The sequence below is a fragment of the Carcharhinus amblyrhynchos genome, chromosome 1, assembly GCF_965287045.1.
Source record: "Carcharhinus amblyrhynchos chromosome 1, sCarAmb.v2.hapA, whole genome shotgun sequence".
NCBI classification, from domain to species: domain Eukaryota; kingdom Metazoa; phylum Chordata; class Chondrichthyes; order Carcharhiniformes; family Carcharhinidae; genus Carcharhinus; species Carcharhinus amblyrhynchos.
The window spans coordinates 175348386-175368962 of NC_137324.1; the positions used below are offsets into that span (position 1 = coordinate 175348386).

The 20577-nt window shown below is 45.9% G+C and overlaps 1 protein-coding gene across 2 annotated transcripts in view; it reads left to right on the forward strand.

Moving 5' to 3' along the window:
* bmpr1ba (bone morphogenetic protein receptor, type IBa) overlaps positions 1–20577 on the forward strand; it is a 414749-nt gene that overhangs the window by 110253 nt on the left and 283919 nt on the right. Inside the window, exon 1 of one of the 2 annotated variants that reach the window (XM_080195693.1) lies at positions 10433–10473. The exons of the other annotated variant lie outside the window; for it this stretch is intronic. The gene's annotated coding sequence lies outside the window, so the exon portion shown is untranslated. Of the gene's footprint in view, positions 1–10432; positions 10474–20577 lie in introns of those variants that run through there. 2 annotated transcript variants of the gene reach the window in all.

A 20577-nucleotide genomic window follows, 5' to 3' on the forward strand; every position in this document is an offset into this window, starting at 1 on the left:
GGGAGAAGGTGCAAACTCCACACACAGTCACCCGAGGCCGGAATTGAACCCGGGCCCCTGGTGCTGTGAGGCAGCAGTGCTAGCCACCGTGCCACCCCATAATTTCTGTTCACAAGTTCAGGGAAAAACAACAACACGTTTATCTACAGGTAAAGGCTACGCAGAGACTTGAGTTATGGAACAGCAACATCTGCTTAGCAGGGTGATTCCACTCCCCCTGTCCCCGTCCCCACCCTGCTCCCTGGTTCCCTGAGTCATGTGGCTATTACTCGGCCAATTGATGTTTAAAGCGACAATCACTGCATATATAAATCCTTTCGATTTGTATTATAGTTTGGAATGGCTTCTGCTCTGCCCAAGACCACGAAAAAACTATAAAGGGTTGCGAATGTAGCTGAGTCCATCACGCAAACCAGCCTCCCATCCATTGACTCCATCTGCGCTTCCCTCTGCTCAGAAAAGCAGCCAGCATAATTAAGGCCCCCACGCACCCCGGACGTACGTTCTTCCACCATTTTCCGTCTGAGATCACATACTAACCTATTCTAGAACGCCTTCTTCCCTGCTGCCATCAGACTTTTGAATGGACCTACCATATATTAAACTGATCTTTCTCTACACCCTAGCTGTGGCTGTAGCATTATATTCTGCACCCTCTCCCTTCCTTCTCTCCTACGTGTTATATATAAGGGGCAGCACTGCTGCTTCACAGCATCAGGGACCCGGGTTCGATTCCCAGCTTGGGTCAGTCTCTGTGTGGAGTGTGCATGTTCTTTCCGTGTCTGCGTGGGTTTCCTCCCACATTCTGAAAGACATGCTGGTTAGGTGCATTGATCTGAACAGATGCCAGAGTGTGGTAACTAGGGGAATTTCACAGTAACTTCATTGCAGTGTTAATGTAAGCCTTACTTGTGACTAATAAATAAACTTTAGACTTTTATGAATGGTGTGCTTTGTCTGTATAGTGCACAAGAAACAATACTTTTCACTGACACAGGCACAGAAAATGCTGGAAAATCTCAGCGGGTCTGAAAGCATCTGCAGAGAGAGAATGGAGCCAATGTTTCGAGTGTGGGTGACTCTTTGTCAAGGGTCATCTAGACTCTCAAAATTGGCTCCATTCTCTCTCCACGGATGCTGTCAGACCTGCTGAGATTTTCCAGCATTTTTTGTGTCTGTCTCAGATTCCAGCATCCGCAGTATTTTGCTTTTATATTAATACTTTTCACTGTATACTAATACATGTGAGAATAATAAATCAAACCAAATCAAATCACAAAAAGCAAGCCTTGCTTTAACCTGCTGCCTTTGACTGGGGGGGAGGTGCGTTGGGGAAAGGAGACGCGTTAGGTGTGGATCGTGACACTCAAAACCTATCCCCAAAAACTCGCCTCGCGCTCGGAAAATCTGACGCGACACAGGAAACATACCAAGCTCCCCTCTCCCTGCCCCACACCCCCGTCAAAGACACGTGCCTGTATATTGACACGGATCAAATGCAGAATATGTCAGCAGGAAAGTCATGCCCCTAAGCACTTGTTTCTGGACGGGATTAGCTGTGGAGCGATGCCTGACAGCTACAAAAGAGGGAAGGGGATGGCATAAAACAAACTGCCAATTATATCCCAGTTACTGAAAGGAGGGCAAGATAGAATGAAAACAAGATTTTATTTCGGAGTCTGTCTTGCTTCCAGGAATAACATTCCCAAACTGAATGTTTGTACAGATCAAGAAACAGACCACAGTGGAGTGATTTGGTCTACAAGCTAACTTCTGTATATCGGAGTGTTTATGACCGTAACATACAGGGCTATTCACGAGAGTTTTGGAAATTTAAAGTTCAGCAGAAGCAACTGCTGGAAAGTCTGAGGCCATTAAGTTGAATGCTCGAACAAGGCATAACAACATCCACTAACCACTTGTACGTCCCCTGTGTCTTTAGCTCTAAGTCTAATATGTGGCATAATAACCTCGAATCGTGAACCACAATCCCTTACACTGTCTTTTAAAAAAGCAGTGCATCCGTCTTGTACTCAGTCTGTTTTTGTCTGGCTTTTCAGATGCTCTTGTGAACAGATGCTGCAGCCTATGCTGCTAAGTGCCACATTACACATCTTCCCAGCTACGATATTTCAGCCAGGATGTGGAGCTGCCGGCGTTGGACTGGGGTGGGCACAGTAAGAAGTCTGACAACACCAGGTTAAAGTCCAGCCGGTTTACTTGGGATCACGAGCTTTCGGAGCACTGCTCCTTCCTCAGTGACTCCACTCACCTGATGAAGGAGCGGCACTCTGAAAGCTCATGGTTCCAAGTAAACTTGTTGGACTTTAACCTGGTGTTGTGAGACTTCTTACTGTACAATACTTCAGAGCACTCACAATATTTACCATAAGCTCCTCTACTAAAGAGATGCGGTCCAAAGGTGTGCATCTTAATATGGATTGGCCATGCTAAATTGCCCCTTAGTGTCCTAAGATATGCAGGTTAGGGGGATTAGCGAGGTAAATACATGAGGTTATGGGAGATAGAGATGGGGAATGGGCCTGGGTAAGATACTCTGTCAGAGAGTCAATGCAGACTAGATGGATCTAATGGCCCCCTTCTGCACTTAGGGATTCTGTGGGCGTGATCTTACCATCCGATCACTTTGCCACGACAAGTGAAGACAGAGAATTTGGTACCCAGCCAAATCTCCGTTCACTCCTGTTGTTGGTGTGGAATAGCCAGAAAATTCCACTCTGTGACCTGGAATGAACTTACCCTGATTTGATTTATTATTGTCACATGTATCAGCATACAGTGAAAAGTACCGTTTCTTGCGTGCTACACTGTGAGAGCATACCGTTCATAGAGAAGGAAAGGAGAGAGTGCAGAATGTAGTGTTACAGTCATAGCTAGGGTGCGGAGAAAGATCAACTTAATGCGAGGTAGGTCCATTCAAAAGTCTGACAGCAGCAGGGAAGAAGCTGTTTTTGAGTCAGCTGGTACGCGACCTCAGACTTTTGTATCTTTTCCCGACGGAAGAAGCTGGGAGAGAGAACGTCCGGGGTGCGTGGGGTCCTTGATTATGCCGGCTGCTTTGCCAAGGCAGAGGGAAGTGTAGACGGAGCCGATGGATGGGAGGGTGGTCTCTTCCAACACAGTGCTCAAGGACTTCCTAACGAAGGGTTCGCCATGCTTGATTTGGAGGTGGAAGAACCCTGCAGACAACGGTGCCTCACGCTTCAGAAGGTGCTGCAGGATTTGAACTGGAGGCCCAGGCTTTCAGGCGGGGCCCACTTCCCAATGAAACGATTCGGGTCTCAGCTAGAACAGGCTGCAACACTGAACAAATAGCTTTCTAATTTCCTGGTGACTGCCCTGGTCAGCTTGCAATGCACAAGCTCCCACTCGCACTTTACCCGTAACTTTCTACTGCCAATGAGGCTGATTGAAGGGCCTAGTACAGGAGTGTATCTTGGCAGCAGCTATTGAGAAAGAGTACCAGTGAAGAGAATGCCTGAGGTTGTGGAAAAGTTAAACTGTTGGTGAATGCTAGATTGGGAATAGTGATAATTGATTGAGTTTTTGGCACTGGGTCTTGCGAGTGGAGGCAGAGTGAAAACACCAAACCTCATTACAGCTAATTTAAAATCAATTTGAGCAAATTGGCGAAATAGGACTGGAGGGAGGAAGCATACTGTAGAAAACTATAATTTTTTTCAACTGTCTACTTATGGTAGGGCAGATCAGGTGCCAACTGACAAAGAAATTCCATTCCATAATCCAGGGAGAACGTTTCACAGAAGGCTGAACTAAATGATTTTTTTGATTTGATTTGATTTACTATCGCCACGTTTATTAGTATACAGTGAAAAGTATTGTTTCTTGCGCGCTGTACAAACAAAGCATACCGTTCATAGAGAAGGAAAGGAGAGAGTGTAGATTATAGTGTTACAGTCAAAGCGAGAGTGTAGAGAAAAATCAACTCAGTGTGAGGTAGGCCTGATGGTTCAGAAGGCTGATGGTTCTCAGGATTGCCAAACCTGGAGCATTGTTAGAAAGTTTAAAAGAATTAGAATGACGTTTTAGAAACATAGAATTAAAAGGTATGCTGGACACAGCTTGCAAGAAGTCACCCCACTCTGATGCCATCTTGATTTGGATGAGTACAAAGAACAACACAGCACAGGAAACAGGCCCTTTGGCCCTACAAGCCTGCGCTGCCCATTTTAACGCTGTGAGTGCCTCACTCCAATCCTCCTTCTATGTACGACTTTTGTCTACATCTCTTGGACTCCACAATAAACGGGTGCAAATTTAGAGAATTGTATGTGCGCCAGATTAAGGGAGGTCTAATTTAGGGGCAATCTGTTAACCAATCAGCCTGAAAGCACATCTTTGGAGCGTGGGAGGAAACCGGAGCACTCGGAGAAAACCCACACAATCACGGGGAGAATGTGCAAACTCCCACAGACACCGACCCAAGTCGGAGATCCGACCCGGGTCCCTGTATCTGCTCAGCAGACAGTGATAGTCACTGAGTTGTCGTGTTGCCCGTCAGATGGTCCAGTTAAAATGTACACCGACGACATGAAGCACTAGGCAACTCTCGAAGCAACATCCAAGAGCAGCCCTCGCACGACCCACCGCATGTATGCCCCTTGTTGGCCAACAAGGCGGACCGAATCCCCTGTGGAGGTAAAAAAGAGACATCAATAAACATACACAGCCTATACAGACTGTACTGGTACTGGTGTGTAGAAGGGTAGTGTGGCGTCACAGTGGTTAGCACTGCTGCCTCACAGCACCAGGGATCCGAGTTCGATTCTAGCCTTGGTGACCATGTGGAATTTGCATGACAAATTTGCTTTGTCAGCGTGGGTTTCCTCCGGGTGCTCTGGTTTCCTTCCAGAGTCCAAAGAAGTGCAGGTTAGATGGGGTTACAGGGATAGGGTGGGGGGACAGGGCCTGGATGAGATGCCCTGTCAGCCAGTGAGTGCAGATGGGCTGAATGGCCTCCTTGCAGGTTTTATACTTGAATACAAGGATACATGGCTCAGAATCAAGCATTTGGCTCAACTAGTTCATGCTGTTACACTTCAAACCTCCTCCCATCTTTCCTCATTTCAATCTATCCATGGAAATTCTCTGTTCTCTTCTCCCTCATATCAAAGAACAAAGAAAATTACAACACAGGAACAGGCCTTTCAGCCCTCCAAGCCTGCACCGATCATGCTGCCCAACTTAACTAAAACCCTCTACCCTTCCACGGACCATATCTCTCCATTCCCATCCTGTTCATGTATTTGTCAAGATACCCCATAAAGTCACTATTATATCCGCTTCCATTACCTCCCCTGGCAGCGAGTTCCAGGTACCCACCACCCTCTGTGTTTAAAAAAAAACTTGTCTCATTCCTTTAAACCTTGCTCCTCGCACCTTAAACCTATGTCCCCTAGTAATTGACTCTTCCACCCTGGGAAAAAGCTTCTAACTGTCCACTTGGTCCATTGCTCCTCATAATCTTGTTGCCTTCTATCAGGTCTCCCCTCAACCTCTGTCGTTCCGGTGAGAACAAACCAAGTTTCTCCAACCTCTCCTCATAGCTAATGCCCTCCATACCAGGCAACATCCTGGTAAATCTTTTCTGTACCCTCTCCGAAGCCTCCATATCCTTGTCTAGTTTCCCTTTGAATGCATTCATGCTGTTCACTTCAACCAGTCGCTGTGAAAGTTAGTTCCAAATTCTCATTTTGGATAAAGAAAATTGCTTCTGAATTTCCTACTGAGTTTCTCGGTGACAATCTTATGTTGGTGTTCTCTAGATACGCTCTTCCCTGCCAGAGGAAATATTCTCTCTGTAACCACTCAAGACCACTAATTTTAAAGATCTCTATTATGTCGCCCCATGTAGTCCATCTTTCAGGCAAAGAGACTCAGCCAGTTACTGCTTTCCTTATATGCTTTGTGAATATAAGCCAAAATCCCATACTTTTTAACAGTGACGCTGTTAAGCTGTCCTGGCACCTTCAAAGATTTGTATGTAAACATCTCCAAGTTTAAAATGGTACTATTCACTTTTAATTATTCATTGGATATGGGCATCACCAGTTGGGCCAGCATTTATTCTCCATCTCCAATGGCCCTTAAGCTGAGTCTATCACATTGCTGTGGATCTGGAGTCACATACAGGCCAGACCGGGTTATGATGGCAGATTTCCTTCCCTAAAGGACAGATGTGTCTTTACAGCAGTTAACAATGATTTCAGAGTCATCATCATGCATTCAATTTCACATTTTTATTGAATTCACGTTTTGCCATCTACCGAGGTGGGATTTGAACCTGGGTTCCCCGGATCATTCATTGCTGGATTACCAATCCAGTGACAACACCATGGCAGCACCCTCATCATCTCCCCTTAATTAGCATCTATCAATTACTCAGGAACCAAAGCATTCACAGTGATCAAAACAAAACCTTCGCAACCAATGTCTTACTAATGTACGGAAAGATTGAAGTTCACATGATTACACTACACAAGTATGAATATTAAGATCAGAAGTTCTACACAGGTATCAAATGGTTCATATTGGAGATGCCATTCTAGAAAGATACTCATGAGGTAGTACGTGTGTGATGACATTGCTTAGAAGTACTGCCTGAGGCAGGATTCGTGAGAACCTTGTGATGCTTTCCCTTACACGGCGGCACGGTAGCACAGTGGTTAGCACTGCTGCTTCACAGCTCCAGGAACCTGGGTTCGATTCCTGGCTTGGGTCACTGTCTGTGTGGAGTTTGCACATTCTCCTCATGTCTGCCTGGGTTTCCTCCAGGTGCTCCGGTTTCCTCCCATGGTCCAAAGGTGTGCGGGTTAGGTTGATTGGCCATGCTAAAATTGCCTTCATCTTAAAATTGTCTTAGTGTCCTAAGATGCTTAGGTTAGAGGGATTAGCGGGTAAAATATGTAGGGATATGGGGGTAGGGCCTGAGTGGGGTTGTGGTCGGTGCAGACTCGATGGGCTGAAGGGCTTCTTTCTGCACTGTAGGATTCTATGAATCCTGGTGTCATGTAGCAACATTTTAAAAGTTAAGTTCTAAAGGTGCCTGTCATGCTCCTTATGCCAAGTTAATACCCTCCCATCCATTCCCTGTGCCTTGTGTGTAAAGATGTGGCATTTTCATGTGCATTTACTCACTGTACACTTTGTAGAACCAAAGCCCAGCAGCAAACTGTGTAATGATATGTTTTTAAGAACTTTGAAAAGAATATAATCCAGCTATTATTGAAAATAAGTCTGGACAGCAGGCTAATAAAGGTATTATTCGTCTAAGCCTGTGGAAGTTTCAGAAACCACAAATCCTTGAAACCACTTAACTTGTGTCAACAAGCATTGTGAATTTGACTGCTGAGAACCTGAGTTGTCAATCAAACAATACTTCCTCTGGGAGCAGCTGTTCTTGTATTCTCATAGATATCTGGGCTCTCAGCCAAGTGTATATAATGGAACCACCCTACTGTTGGAGGTAGATTCAACTGAGGTCTTCAAAGTAAATTGGCTAACCAGATGGAAAAGAAAATGCAGGTTACACAGAAGGAGGAGAGGAGAGAAACAAGTTGAGCTGCATTTGCAGAGCATGGCATGAACAAGCTAAATGGCCTTCTTCCACGTTGTAGCCTTTCTATGAGAGATGCTGGATGGTGTAGTCTAGACCTTCTCAAGTCAACCTGACTTGGTGAAAATCCAGGTCATGGCCTTCAGGACAGGAAGAGTAAAGAGAACAAAGTCATAGGAAAAAATAGGAAGAGGAGGTAAAAGAAATGGGACAAAATGAAATTGGGCAATAAGGAAATTAATAAATGACATAATCAACTTTGTGTTATGAGGAAAGGTTGAGCGGTTTGGGCCAAACTCATTGGAGTTTGGGATGAAGAGCGGTGAACTTATTCAAACGTATAGGGCAGATTTTTCCCACCTGCCATGGGAATCGGGTGGGGCAGGACCATAAAAAAGGTCTGTTGACCTCGGATGGGATTGTCTGGTGTTACGGTGCATGCAGCTGGAAAATCCCACCCATAGGATTCTGATGGGATTTGACAGGATAGATGCTGAGAGGGTGTTTCCTCCCCGGCTGAGTCTGGAACCATTTGGCACAGTTTAAAAAAACAGGGGGTCTCCCGTTTACAGGAATTTTCTCTCTGAGGGTTGTTAGCCTCTGGCATTCTCTTCCCAGGAGAGCAATGCAGGATGGATCATTGAATATATTCAAGGCTGGGGTAGACAGATTTTTGATCAATGGGGGATTTGAGGGATGTGGGGAGACACACACAAGTGGATTTAAGTTTGCAGTTAGATCAGTCATGATCTTCTTGAATGACAGACTGGAGGGACTGAAATGTCTACTCCTGTTATTTCTTATTTGTATTTGTGTAAGTATAGTATATAAGCTAAGTTGAATACTGTCTTCCATGTCAGTCACAGCTAGCAAACCCAGACAAGTTGAAGCAATTTTTAAATGTCACGCCATCCCACAGGTGGCATCACCATTTCCCTCTTCCGTCAGCTGTTGACTCCCGGACGTGTTAGTCGATGCTTAGGGGACCTCATGTCATGCTTGCAGGAATCTTCGCTGAGTTAGTCATTAAAAAATCCAACCGAGGATTCGGGACAACTGGCTTTCCTCAAAGAGCGGTGGCAATGTGAAACTCACAGGCAGGGAGTCACTCAGACAAATAGTGTAGCTTTTAAGGAGAAGTTAGATAAATGCATTGGGGAGAAGGGAATGGGAAGTGATGCGGAGAGCATTAGATAAGGAGGAGTGGGGGGAGGCTTTCATAGAATCATAGAAAGCCAGCAGTGCAGAAGGAGGCCATTCAGCCCATCAAGCCTGCATTGACAACCAGGTGCTATCCCTGTAATCCCACTTATCCCCATCAAGCCTGCATTGACAACCAGGTGCTATCCCTGTAATCCCACTTATTTACCCTGCTAGTGCCTCTGGCACTAAGTGGGAGTTTAGCATGACTAATCCACCGAACCCATGTATCTTTGGGGTCATAGAATACCTACCGTGCAGAAGGAGGCCATTTGGCCCAACGAGTCTGCACCAACAACAATCCCACCCCAGACCCTGTCCCCACAACCCCAGGATGGCATGCTGGCACAGTTAGAGCACACTAAAGAGCAATTTACCATGCCAATCAACCTAACCCGCACATCTTTGGAGTGTGGGAAGGAACCGGAACACCCAGAGGAAGCACGCAGACACGGAGAGAATGTACAAACTCCACAAAAACAGTGACTCGAGGCTGGAATTAAATCCTGGTCCCTGGTGCTGTGAGACAGCAGTGCTAACCACTGTGCCACCGAGTTGCCCATAGCGAGCAGATGCCAACATGGATCAGAATGACTTGCTTGTGGATTGTAGAGTCCGTGCAGTTGTGCTGTTTTAATGACAGTGTCCCCCCCCCAGAGCTGAACAAGGCATAATTAAAAACATGATTGGAAATGATCATGTAGAAAGAAATGGACATTGTGTAAACTAAGTATTCGGTGGATTTACCATCAGCTAGTTTTTAAAGTTTAAGTATCTGGGTCGATGGGGACTGGCAGAGAAGGGAGAGTGTGTGTGTTTGTGTGCATGTTACAGCTCTTAAGGTGGTAACCTCACTCACATAGCCCTTGTATGCAAACTGCTGCTTCCACTTGCAAAGACACAAAGATCACAGAGTGAAACACTGAGCACATTGTATAGCTGAAGAGTCTGGTTTCCAAAACCTTCCCTTTCTAGCCCTCTTTCTGCGTGTTACAAAACAAACAAGCATGTGATTGGATGGAGGCATAGAGAGGCAGCGGGGCATGTAATTATTTTGATGGACTGAAATGATTAGAGATGTGGCGATTGGATATGTTATGGGCCACACACTCTACCTATACATTTTGGGTGGTACCTGATAGTGCGCTCCTTTATGTGTGACCCTTTCTGTTAATGACCTCCTGAGAATGAACTGACCCCATTGAGTTCAGGCCGTACAAGCCCCAGAGTACATTTCTCCAATTACAACACAAATGTGAGTTGTCGTATTGTGATAAAGAGACGGTGAATCGCAGTGTCTCCATTTCTCTTGGAACCTTGTGCACCCTCTCTTCAAGCTCATTTCACATTACTAATCTTTCTGATCAGATGCTCCAGTCACTTCATTAATTGTGTCCCTCTTAGAGTTAAATTTAAAACCTTCCCAACTAGGATTATCCCACAGTAGATTCTGCACAAGGCAACACCGCCTTCACTTTGTCAGAGGAAGATGTTAATCTGTGTGGGCAAATGCAGCCTCAAACTACACAGTTAATAACAAACTGCTGACTGAGTTGCAGTTCTGGGGCTGCAGGTTACAAGCATTGAGAGAGGCCACGTCTTCCAGCACCTCCGAGGCCCAGCGGGTCTTGGCTCCTGCACCAAAACTGCTGTAACGCATGAAGACTTATAGTGAGGTAAGCGATTTGTCAACCTTCTTCCAGTATTCTTGTGGGAACAACTTGCAAAATCTTTTCAGTGGTGGAAGTGGCAACTGATGATATTTTCTCTCTGCGTTGGAATGTAAGTGAGCATATCAATGGCATGGCACCAGGTTCTAATCTGTGAGAAAGGGGAGACTAAGGGGGGTTCCGATGAAGTAAACTTGAGAGAACGTTTTCACTTCTGGAGGAGTTCAAAACTAGTAAGCATGATAGTCACTAAACCCAAGAAGTAATTAAGGAGAATGTTCTTTGTTCAGAATGTGGCGAGGTTGTGGAATGTGCCACCATATGGTCTGGCCGCGCATGTAAAGGGATAGGTATGTGAAGGAGGAAGGAATATGCAATGAAGTAATTAAAGTGAGAGTACATTTGAATGACGAATTAGCAGTGGCATTGATCAAATGGCTTATGTCTGTGCTGTAAATGTTATATCAAGATGGATTTCCTTCCTGCTTTTAGGTTACCTCATGGGAGTCACACAGACTTGGTTTACAATTGTCCCAAACATAGAGTGGGTGCAGGTGGAGATGATTGAGTTAATTTTGTTGCCATGGAGTTTGGAAGAACATATTGCACTCTCCAACCTCGTCATTGCCCATAGTAGCTGTGTGATTGGGTGGATGTTAGCTGGGAAAAGCTTGGGCCCAGTTGTGATGGGGAATGGCCATCTTTTTAAAATTTTCATTTTTTCACAGGATGTGGGTATCGCTGGCAAGGCCAGCAATTTTTGCCCATCCCTAACTGCCCTCACCCCCCTTCTTGTACAACCACAATCCATCTGGTATGTGCAGCAGGTACAACTGAGTGGCTTACTAGGCAGTCAACTGTAATCCTGTGGGACTGGAGTCACACGTAGGCCAGACCGGGTAAGGACGACAGATTTCTGTCACTAATAGGTCCTAAGTGGAGCGGCATGGTGGCATAGTGATTAGCCCTGCTACCGCACGGCGCCAGGAACCCAGATTCAATTCTGGCCTCGGGTGATTGTCTGTGTGGAGTTTGCACATTCTCCCCGTGTCTGCGTGGGTTTTCTCCGCGTGCTGCGGTTTCCTCCCACGTTGCAAAGATGTAGGTGGATTGACCATGCTAAGTTGCCCCTTAGTGTCAGGGGTTTAGCAGGGTAAATATGTGGAGTTACAAGAATAGAGCCTAGGTGGGATTGTGGTTGGTGCAGATTCGATGGGCTGAATGATCTCCTTCTGCAATGTAGGGATTCTATGATTTTGTATAAGTGTTTGTCATTTACAACACTCCCCCTGGTCTATCTGTTTACAGTTATACCTTTTGAGGATATCCTGGGGATATTTGGAAACAATTTTGGTCCCACATTATGTAATTTTAAGGTACAATTTAGCAGCTGCAAAGCTTCTTGCAATAAGACAAGGCAAAAAATTTGAACGTACCTTTGCAAAAGTAGTTTTAAACCAGTGTGCCATGTAAATAGGTGATCTTATTCATCTTACTAGTGTGCAACTAACGTGTAATCATTGATCAGAGTTTATGAAAACACCATAAACATCTCAATTTGTGTAGTTTTGATCCACACAATGCCTTAATTGGTCCAAATGTGCCAGAGTTCCCCAGCTATAATTCAGTTCCTCCTTTTTCACTCCTTTGAATGTTATTAATTCAAATTTAGACGCCTCAGTGGTACAGTGGTCAGCACTGCTGCCTCGCAACACCAGGGACCCGGGTTCAATTTCAGCTTCGGGTGACTGTCACTTCACCCTGTGTCTGCATGGGTTTCCTCCGGGTGCTCTCGTTTCCTCCCACACTCCAAAAATGCGTGGGCTAGATGGATTGGCCATGTTAAACTGACCCTTAGTGTCAGGGGGAACGAGCTAGGGTAAATGCATCAGGGCTGGATGGGATTGTGATCGGTGCAGACTCAATGGGCTGAATGGCCTTGTTCTGCACTGTGGGATTCTATGATTCAATGGGCTGATTGGTCTCCTTCTGCACTGTCAGGATAATGTGAGATTATTTGAGGACTTAAGAGAGTTTAAATGACCCAAGTTTTAGGAACAGACAAATTAAAGGGCTCGGGGGAAGAATTTGGCTGTTAAGAAGATTGCAAAATGTTTCTGTTTTTCTGTATCGCATCACGAGTGTGTGAGACGTGATGGATGTACCAACGGGTTTTTACCTATGTGGCATTGGTGATATGCTTGTCGGGTGCCCGCACTAGTAGTTCCTGACTTCTGAGAGACTTTGGTTCTTATCTCTGTCAGCTCTGTGGATGAGGGGCTACAGTGGTCAAATTTGAATGTACCATCTGGTTCTTTGGATAGGTCGCTGCCACGTTTCATTTCGTTCATTTCACTCGTTGCTTGGTCGCGGCTGAGCACTCACTCCTTGTTGCTCCTCTCATGTACACTTAGCCTGACCAACACAGATGTCAAGCACTGCCTCAGTAGGAACAATTCAGGGCAAACCTCTTCATCCCAGATGTGGTTAGAATGTGGAACTCACTACGACATGGAATGTTTTAGGCGAATACCATAGGGATGGCATGGTGGCATAGTGGTTAGCACTGCTGCCTCACAGCACCAGGGACCTGGGTTCAATTCCTGGCTTTGGTCACTGCCTGTATAGAGTCTGCACATTCTTCCCATGTCTGCGTGGGTTTCCTCTGGGTTCTCCGATTCCCTCCCACAGTCCAAAAGCCATGCTGGTTAGGTGCATTGGCCATGCTAAATTCTCCCTCAGTGTACCCAAACAGGTGCTGGAATGTGGCGACTAGGAAATTTTCACAGTAACTTCATTGCAGTGTTAATGTAAGCCTACTTGTGACACTAATAAAATGAAAGTAAAGAGGATTTAAGGGGAAGGTAGATAACTAGATGAAAGAGAAAGGAATGGAAGGATATCTGATATGGTTAGATTGCTCAATGCCCAATCTTGTTTGACGATTTCTTCCATGAAGCACCTTGGGATGGTTTATTATGTTAAGAGCGCTATATAAATGTAAGCTTTTGGCCACAAATGTCTTTGTACGAAATGAGATCCCACTACATTTGTCAAAATTCAAATTGTGAAGAGCCTCGGAAGATTTGTGAACAGTATATCCATACATCTCCACTGTGGTGTTGCCAAGATCTCGAGAAACAAGATGTTCGACAAAACACCAGGTTGTGATAAGTGCTTGTCAAAGTAGATTAATCTGTTTATTTGGCGTTTTGTTTTGGACGCACGGCAGCGATTATTGAGCTTGCTGTTACGTTGCTGAATCCTCTTAAATCTTATCATTCAAGCTGGACCTGAGACCTGCCACTGTCTGGGAAGTTTTATCTAGAGGAAGCTCACAATCTCGAACACAAACGAGTCAGTATTTGTCTTCATTTGAAAAAAAAAGGATAAATTAAGCCTGACATGAGGAGGTCATTGCAAACCTTAAGAAGGAAGAGGCAGCAAATTTTAATGATTCCTTCCTTCCTGATTTCCCTTTTTGAATCTAATTGTTTCCTTCTTTTGCAAATAATCTCCCTTGGAATTCCTTCACCAGGTCTTCGCCTTCGTTCCATTTCCCTTATTTCTCCCGGTCTAAATCCAGGAGGAATAAGTGCTTTCATTTTAATATTTCCAAATAATCTCTTGTTCGAATCATAATTTGCCTGCTTCTAAGCAAAACAGAGAGAAAGCTCCCAACTTTCGTAGGAATTAACCTCAGAGGGATTAAAATAATGAAAGGTCATCAACTCTCCAACCTCTAGAAATTACAGAATGATCCCCTTGACATTGCTGCAGGCAAAAGAATCATAGGGTCATTACAAAAATCCTTCCCATTTTCTTTCAACGCTTGTTATAAAAGTACTGGCAGTGGAAGGAAAGATAGCAGCTTGCTTGTCAAGAATAGAGGAGGCGATGGCCTCGTGGTATTATCGCTGGATTATTAATCCAGAAACGCAGTTAACGTTCTGGGGACCCAGGCTCGAATCCCACCAAGGCAGATGGTAGAATTTGAATCCAATAAAAAAAAATCTGGAACTAAGGTGCCCGTGAAACCACTGTTGGAAAAACCCATCCAGTTGACTAATGTCCCTTTATGGAGGGAAATCTGTCGTCCTTACTTGGTCTGGCCTACGTGTGACTCCAGAGTCACAGCAATGTGGTTGACTTTCAACTGCCCCCCAAGAGCAACTAGGGATGGGCAATAGGTGCTGGCCCAGCCAGTGATGCCCATGTCCCATTAAAAAAAAGAATTGTTCAACCGCTTTCCCATTGAGGAAAATTGTAATCCATGAAGATGGGCTCTCCTAGGGGATTGATAAGGGGAGAGATGGGGAGTGGTGGCTGGAGGAAGGAGGCCACATGTGATGTAGCCACCAGGAATAGATCTAACCAGCATCAACAATCTGAAAAATGCCCTCCAGATGTGAAGCCTAACTGTTGGGAACAGGGAAACTGAAGGAGGACATTTAGCTCCTCAAACCTGCTCTCCCATTCAATGAGATTATGATTGATCTATAACTTAACTCCATGTACTGTCCTTTGCCCCACATTCCTTCCTAACTTGACCTAATTGAAATCCATCGATCTCAGTTTCTAAATTAACCATTGACAATAAATATTGCTGTTGCTGGAAGAGAAACCTGAGTTTTGAACACTCTTTATGTGTTGTCCGATCTTCATCCCTGAAAAGCCTGACTGTAATTTTTTAGGATGTGCCCGCTGGCCTGAAGACTTTCCAATTTGCAGAATCAGCTTCTCTCAATCCAACCGATCTGTTCATCTTAATATTTTGAGAACATGGCTTGCTTTGGTTAAATTCTCACTCGGAAACGCAGCCGCAGTTAGTCAACAGCCTTTAGGGAATCACAGCAAGTCACTGTGCACCATAGGCTGGAATTTTCCAGCCCCGTCCACCAGTGGGATCTTCCCATCCTGCCAGTGTCCATTGAGTTTTGGTTGGCTCGCCACATCCGCCACAGGGTGTGCCATTCAGTGAACAGCATGTCTGTTCTGCCCCTTAGTGGATGGAATCTGTATTGCAGCTCTGTTAGGGGCTCTTCACCAACAGGGAGAAGGCAATTAAGGAGGACTCTTGTGATAACTTTGGCCAACAGCAGGAATATTCCTCTGTCGTTACTGCAGTCAGACTTGTCATCTTTCTTGAAGATGGTCACAATTATAGCACCTTTGAGATCCCTTAGCATGTTCTCCTCCTTCTGGATGGGGGGCATGTGGCCATGTATTCACACCAATAGTGTTTCTTTGCCATGTTTTGGTGGGAATTCTGTCTGCTCCTGAGCCCTTGTTGCTCTTTAGAACATAGAACACTACAGCACAAACAGGCCCTTCGGCCCACGAGTTGCGCCGATCACATCAACACCTACCAATCCATAGACCTATCTATGACCCCCAATCCCACTAAATCCCATATACTCATCCAGAAGTCTTTTAAAAGACCCCAGCGAGTTTGCCTCCACCACCACTGACGGCAGCCGATTCCATTCACTCACCACCCTCTGAGTGAAAAACTTACCCCTAACATCACCTCTGTACTTGCCTCCCCGCACCTTAAATCTGTGTCCTCTCGTAGCGACCATTTCAACCCGGGGAAATAGCCCCTGAGAATCCACCCTATCTATTCCTCTCAACATCTTATAAACTTCTATCAGGTCACCTCTCAACCTTCGTCTCTCCAGGGAGAAGAGTCCCAGCTCCCTCAACCTATCTTCATAAGGCATGCCTCCCAATCCAGGCAACATCTTTGTAAATCTCATCTGTACCCTTTCAATTGCTTCTACGTCCTTCCTATAGTGAGGCGACCAGAACTGCGCACAGTACTCCAAGTGAGGCCTGACAAGGGTCTTATAAAGGGTCTTTAGCCATTGGATGGTCTTTTCTACCTGGTGCCAAGTTGAGATTGTGGCTCAAGTGGTGGCAGATAGATGCTGTGGGATGGAGTGGATGCGTTGTAGGCAGAATTTCAGTTAAGGAAGTCTTCAAAGTGTTCCCTCCAGTGGATGCCTTGTGTTCCTCAGTTCCTGTGGAAAGGGACCTTGAGTGCTGGGGTTACAGGGATGGGGAGAGGTTGCAGAGGAGGGTAGGGGTGGTGGTGGTCAGGACTGGGAAACAAAAGAGAAAACTCAGCGAGGGTCCGCAGCGCACAGGGTATCTCTGTGACAATGCGGTGAAGGTTAAGCGAGTATGCATAGACTGGATTCAGTGTGTGTGTGCAGTTGTCCAGAAATGTCACCTTTCAGACAAATCATCATAGAAAATCATAAAAACCCTATAGTACAGAAAGAGGCCATTCGAGTCTGCACCGACCACAATCCCACCCAGGCCCCACTCCCATATCCCTATATATATTACCCACTAATCCCGCTAACCTACACTTCTCAGGACACGAAGGGGCAATTTTAGCATGGCCAATCAACCTAACCCGCACATCTTTGGACTGTGGGAGGAAACCGGAGCACCCGGAGAAAACTCACGCAGACACGAGGAGAATGTGCAAACTCCACACAGACAGTGACCCAAGCCGGGAATCGAACCCAGGTCCCTGGAGCTGTGAAGCAGCAGTGCTAACCACTGTGCTACCATGCCACCTATGATAAACCCCAGAATTTTGCCACATAGAATCTTGCTCATGGAAACCTCCAAAACAATCCTGCACCTCTGCAAAAAGAAGCTAACAGGAGCAAATTCTACAGAATGCATTACCTTCTAATCTAAGTGGAGAAACCATACCAGTGCAAAAGAGTTATATATAACAAGTCAGCTGATGGATAATGGGAAGAGATCCAAGGACCACTATGTGCCGATCAGGCACCAAGGTAACTTGCATTAGACTTTAATGGAGTACGGTTTATTTTATTTTGACACGGGAAGTATCCAGCTAATCAGAGAGATGTGGGTAGGTCGGACAGTAATATGACTCACTTGCACACATTTCATTCTTGGGACAGCACGGTAGCACAGTGGTTAGCATTGCTGCTTCACAGCGCCAGGGACCTGGGTTCGATTCCTGGCTTAGGTCACTGCCTGTGTGGAGTTTGCACATTCTCCGTGTGGCTGTGTGAGTTTCCTCCGGTTTCCTCCCACAGTCTGAAAGACGTGCTGGTAAGGAGCATTGGCCTGAACAGGACTGTGGCAACGAGAGGAATTTCACAATAACTTCACTGCAGTGTTAATGTGTAAACCTTACTTGTGACTAATGAATAAACTTCACTTTATAAAATTGGTTCGACTATCATAGGAGAAGAGACCTTGCAGAATTAACGTAAGCTCAGAATTTCAGAAGCTATTTCCTAGATTGTCTGCTGGGTCCACTCCTCCCTGCGGCTATCTGCCCTCCCTCTGAGGAGATGGTGGGGGGAATGGAGATTTGCAGTGGAAGAGTGTCGCTACGAATGCCAAACATTGCGATCCTGAGCAGCTGAGCAAACAAATACCAGGGCAGCGTTCTGAATATTGGCCAGAGCAGGGGGTTGGAGTTGTGTGATGTAATGTAGTTTTGCAAAACACGGCTGGGACAGCTACAGTGGAGCTAATATTCATTCAAGTGTAATTCTGCGTCTACAGAATGTAGAGCGGCTTTATTTTTGGTTTTAGGCGGAAGAGAGTTCCTTAGCGTGGCCCTCCGGGGAGTGGGGAGTCAGGGTTTGCACTGAAACAACATTCAAATACCACCTCCCCCCCCAACCCTCACACCCCGCCATCAACGGGATCCAGTTCAAAACTTTGACCAGGTTGTATTTTATGTTGCATTATCGGGCACATTCAACTCACTGTGCTCCTTACTTCAACACCAAAACTCTTTGGATCTTGAAGACTTGTGTTGTAAGGCTGCATGTAATAATAACTCCAGCTTAATGACAGCCAGCATCACTGGGGAGTTCTTAATGGAATGATGACAGACCGCTTGACTTCCAATCCTCAGTTGGTGAGAGTTTGAAACCCAGAGTTTACGCACAGTCCATCTCACTTAACCTCAGCCAGTAAGCTATGTCAGATCACCACCAGGCTGAGGGATCTGCACAGAGGAATAAAAGGTGCAGTTTAAATAATGCATAGTTAGGCGACACAGGTCATCAAACCTCAGCAGTAGATGTTATAGAATCATAGAATCCCGACAGTGCAGAAGGAGGCTGTTCAGCCCATCGAGCCTGCACTGACCACAATCCCATCCAGGCCCTATCCCCAAAACCCCATGCATTTTACCCTAGCTAGTCTCCCTGACACTAAGGGGTTATTTAGCATGGCCAACCCCCACATTTTTGGACTGTGGGAGGAAACTAGAGCACCTGGAGGAAACCCACTCAGACACGGGGAGAGTGTGCAAACTCCACACAGACAGTGACCCGAGCCGGGAATCAAACCCGGGTCCCTGGCGCTGTGAAGCAGCAGTGCTAACCACTGTGCCACCTGTTGCCCCTATCAGCCTAGTAACGATTCATCAAAAGTCTTTTGAGGGTGGGATCAATGACTCGGGGGCGTAGATTGAAGGTAAGGGGGCAGGAGGTTTATAGGGGATGTGAGGAATATTCTTTTCACTAAGCTTAAGTAAGGCTGCTTACCAGAGCAGAGCCCTGTGAGTTCTGCCCTCCATTTATTTGAGGGCTCACTGCCAGGCTTGGGTATAGCGGGCAGTGGGTGCAGATTAAATGGACTGAATGGCCTCCTTCTGCACTCTAGGGATTCAATAGATTCTATAGAAGCTTCGCCGCTGGGACTGAAAACAGGGGGAACAGGTGGCAGGACCCTGAGTTGGCATATTGATGGCAGCATCCAATTAGGAGGCTGCTGGCTCCATCAGTGGGTTGATAGCTCAGCAGCGCCACCACGAGTGGTGGCCATTGATGGAGCTGCAGGATCAGGAAGAGAATGCCTCAGGAGCCCTTGAGGGCCATTGAGATAGCTTGTGGAAACTGGGGCCAGGCAACCAGGTCCCAGCATTGGAGTGCGGTGGGTTTGGGACCATGAAGTCCCAATGGTGCCTTTGCTGCAATGACAGCCATTGTTGCTGGGTGTTTCCTACATTGGTCACATGCCAGCTGTTCATCTGAATTAGAAACAGATGCTGGGAGAAAAGGAGCTATCCAGGGTAATTCCTCTCCAGCTGTCTGCAGTTTCTGTAGATTCATAGAAACACAGAAAATATAGAGATGGAGATGCTGGCGTTAGACTTGGGTGGGCACAGTAAAAAGTCTCTCAACACCAGGTTAAAGTCCAACAGGTTTGTTTGGAGTTGCCAGCTTTTGGAGCACTGCTCCTTCATCAGGTGAGTGGAGGTAGGTTCACAAACACGGCATTCATAGGCAAAGACACATTTGCAAGATACTTACAGACTGGATTGTGAAGAATGGTTAGACGTGTGCAGACAATGCAGAATTGCCGAGCAGAAGCTGATTGCCAAGTTCTGCATGCATGACGACGGCCTCAATGGATCTTGGATTCATGTCACACTACAACCCACACCATACTGCCTGGGCTTGCAAAATCCTTCTAACTGTCCTGGCTTGAGACAATTCACACGTCTTTAACCTGTGATTATCCCTCTCTCCCTTTGCACTATCTGTACCTGTAAAGACTCGCATTTCAACCATTATCTTGCAGTTGTGTCTCTGTCTATATATGCCGTGTTTGTGAAACCCACCTCTCCACTCACCTGATGAAGGAGCAGTCCTCCAAAACCTGGTGATTTGAAATAAACCTGTTAGACTTTAACCTGTTGTTGTGAGGCTTCTTACGATAGAAACTAGAAGCAACAGTAGGCTATTCAGCCTTTCGAGCCTGCTTCACCATTCGTTATGATCATGGCTGATCATCAAATTCAATATGCTGATCCCCCCCTTCCCCCCATATCCCTTGATCGCTTTAGCTCCAAGGGCTACATCTAATTTCTTCTTGAAATCACATACTACCCACACTTCAATTCCCACACTTCAAGTGCACATCCAGAAGCTTTTTAAATGAGTTGAGGTTTACAGCCTCCACATCCTGGTTTGCCTTCACGACTGGTGAGTTCCTGACCCTTACTACCCTCGCAGGTAAAATCTTCCCCACTAATCCCTGAATCCGATTGGGATCGCACTTTGCAAAGGAATCATGTTGTTAAAATCCCAC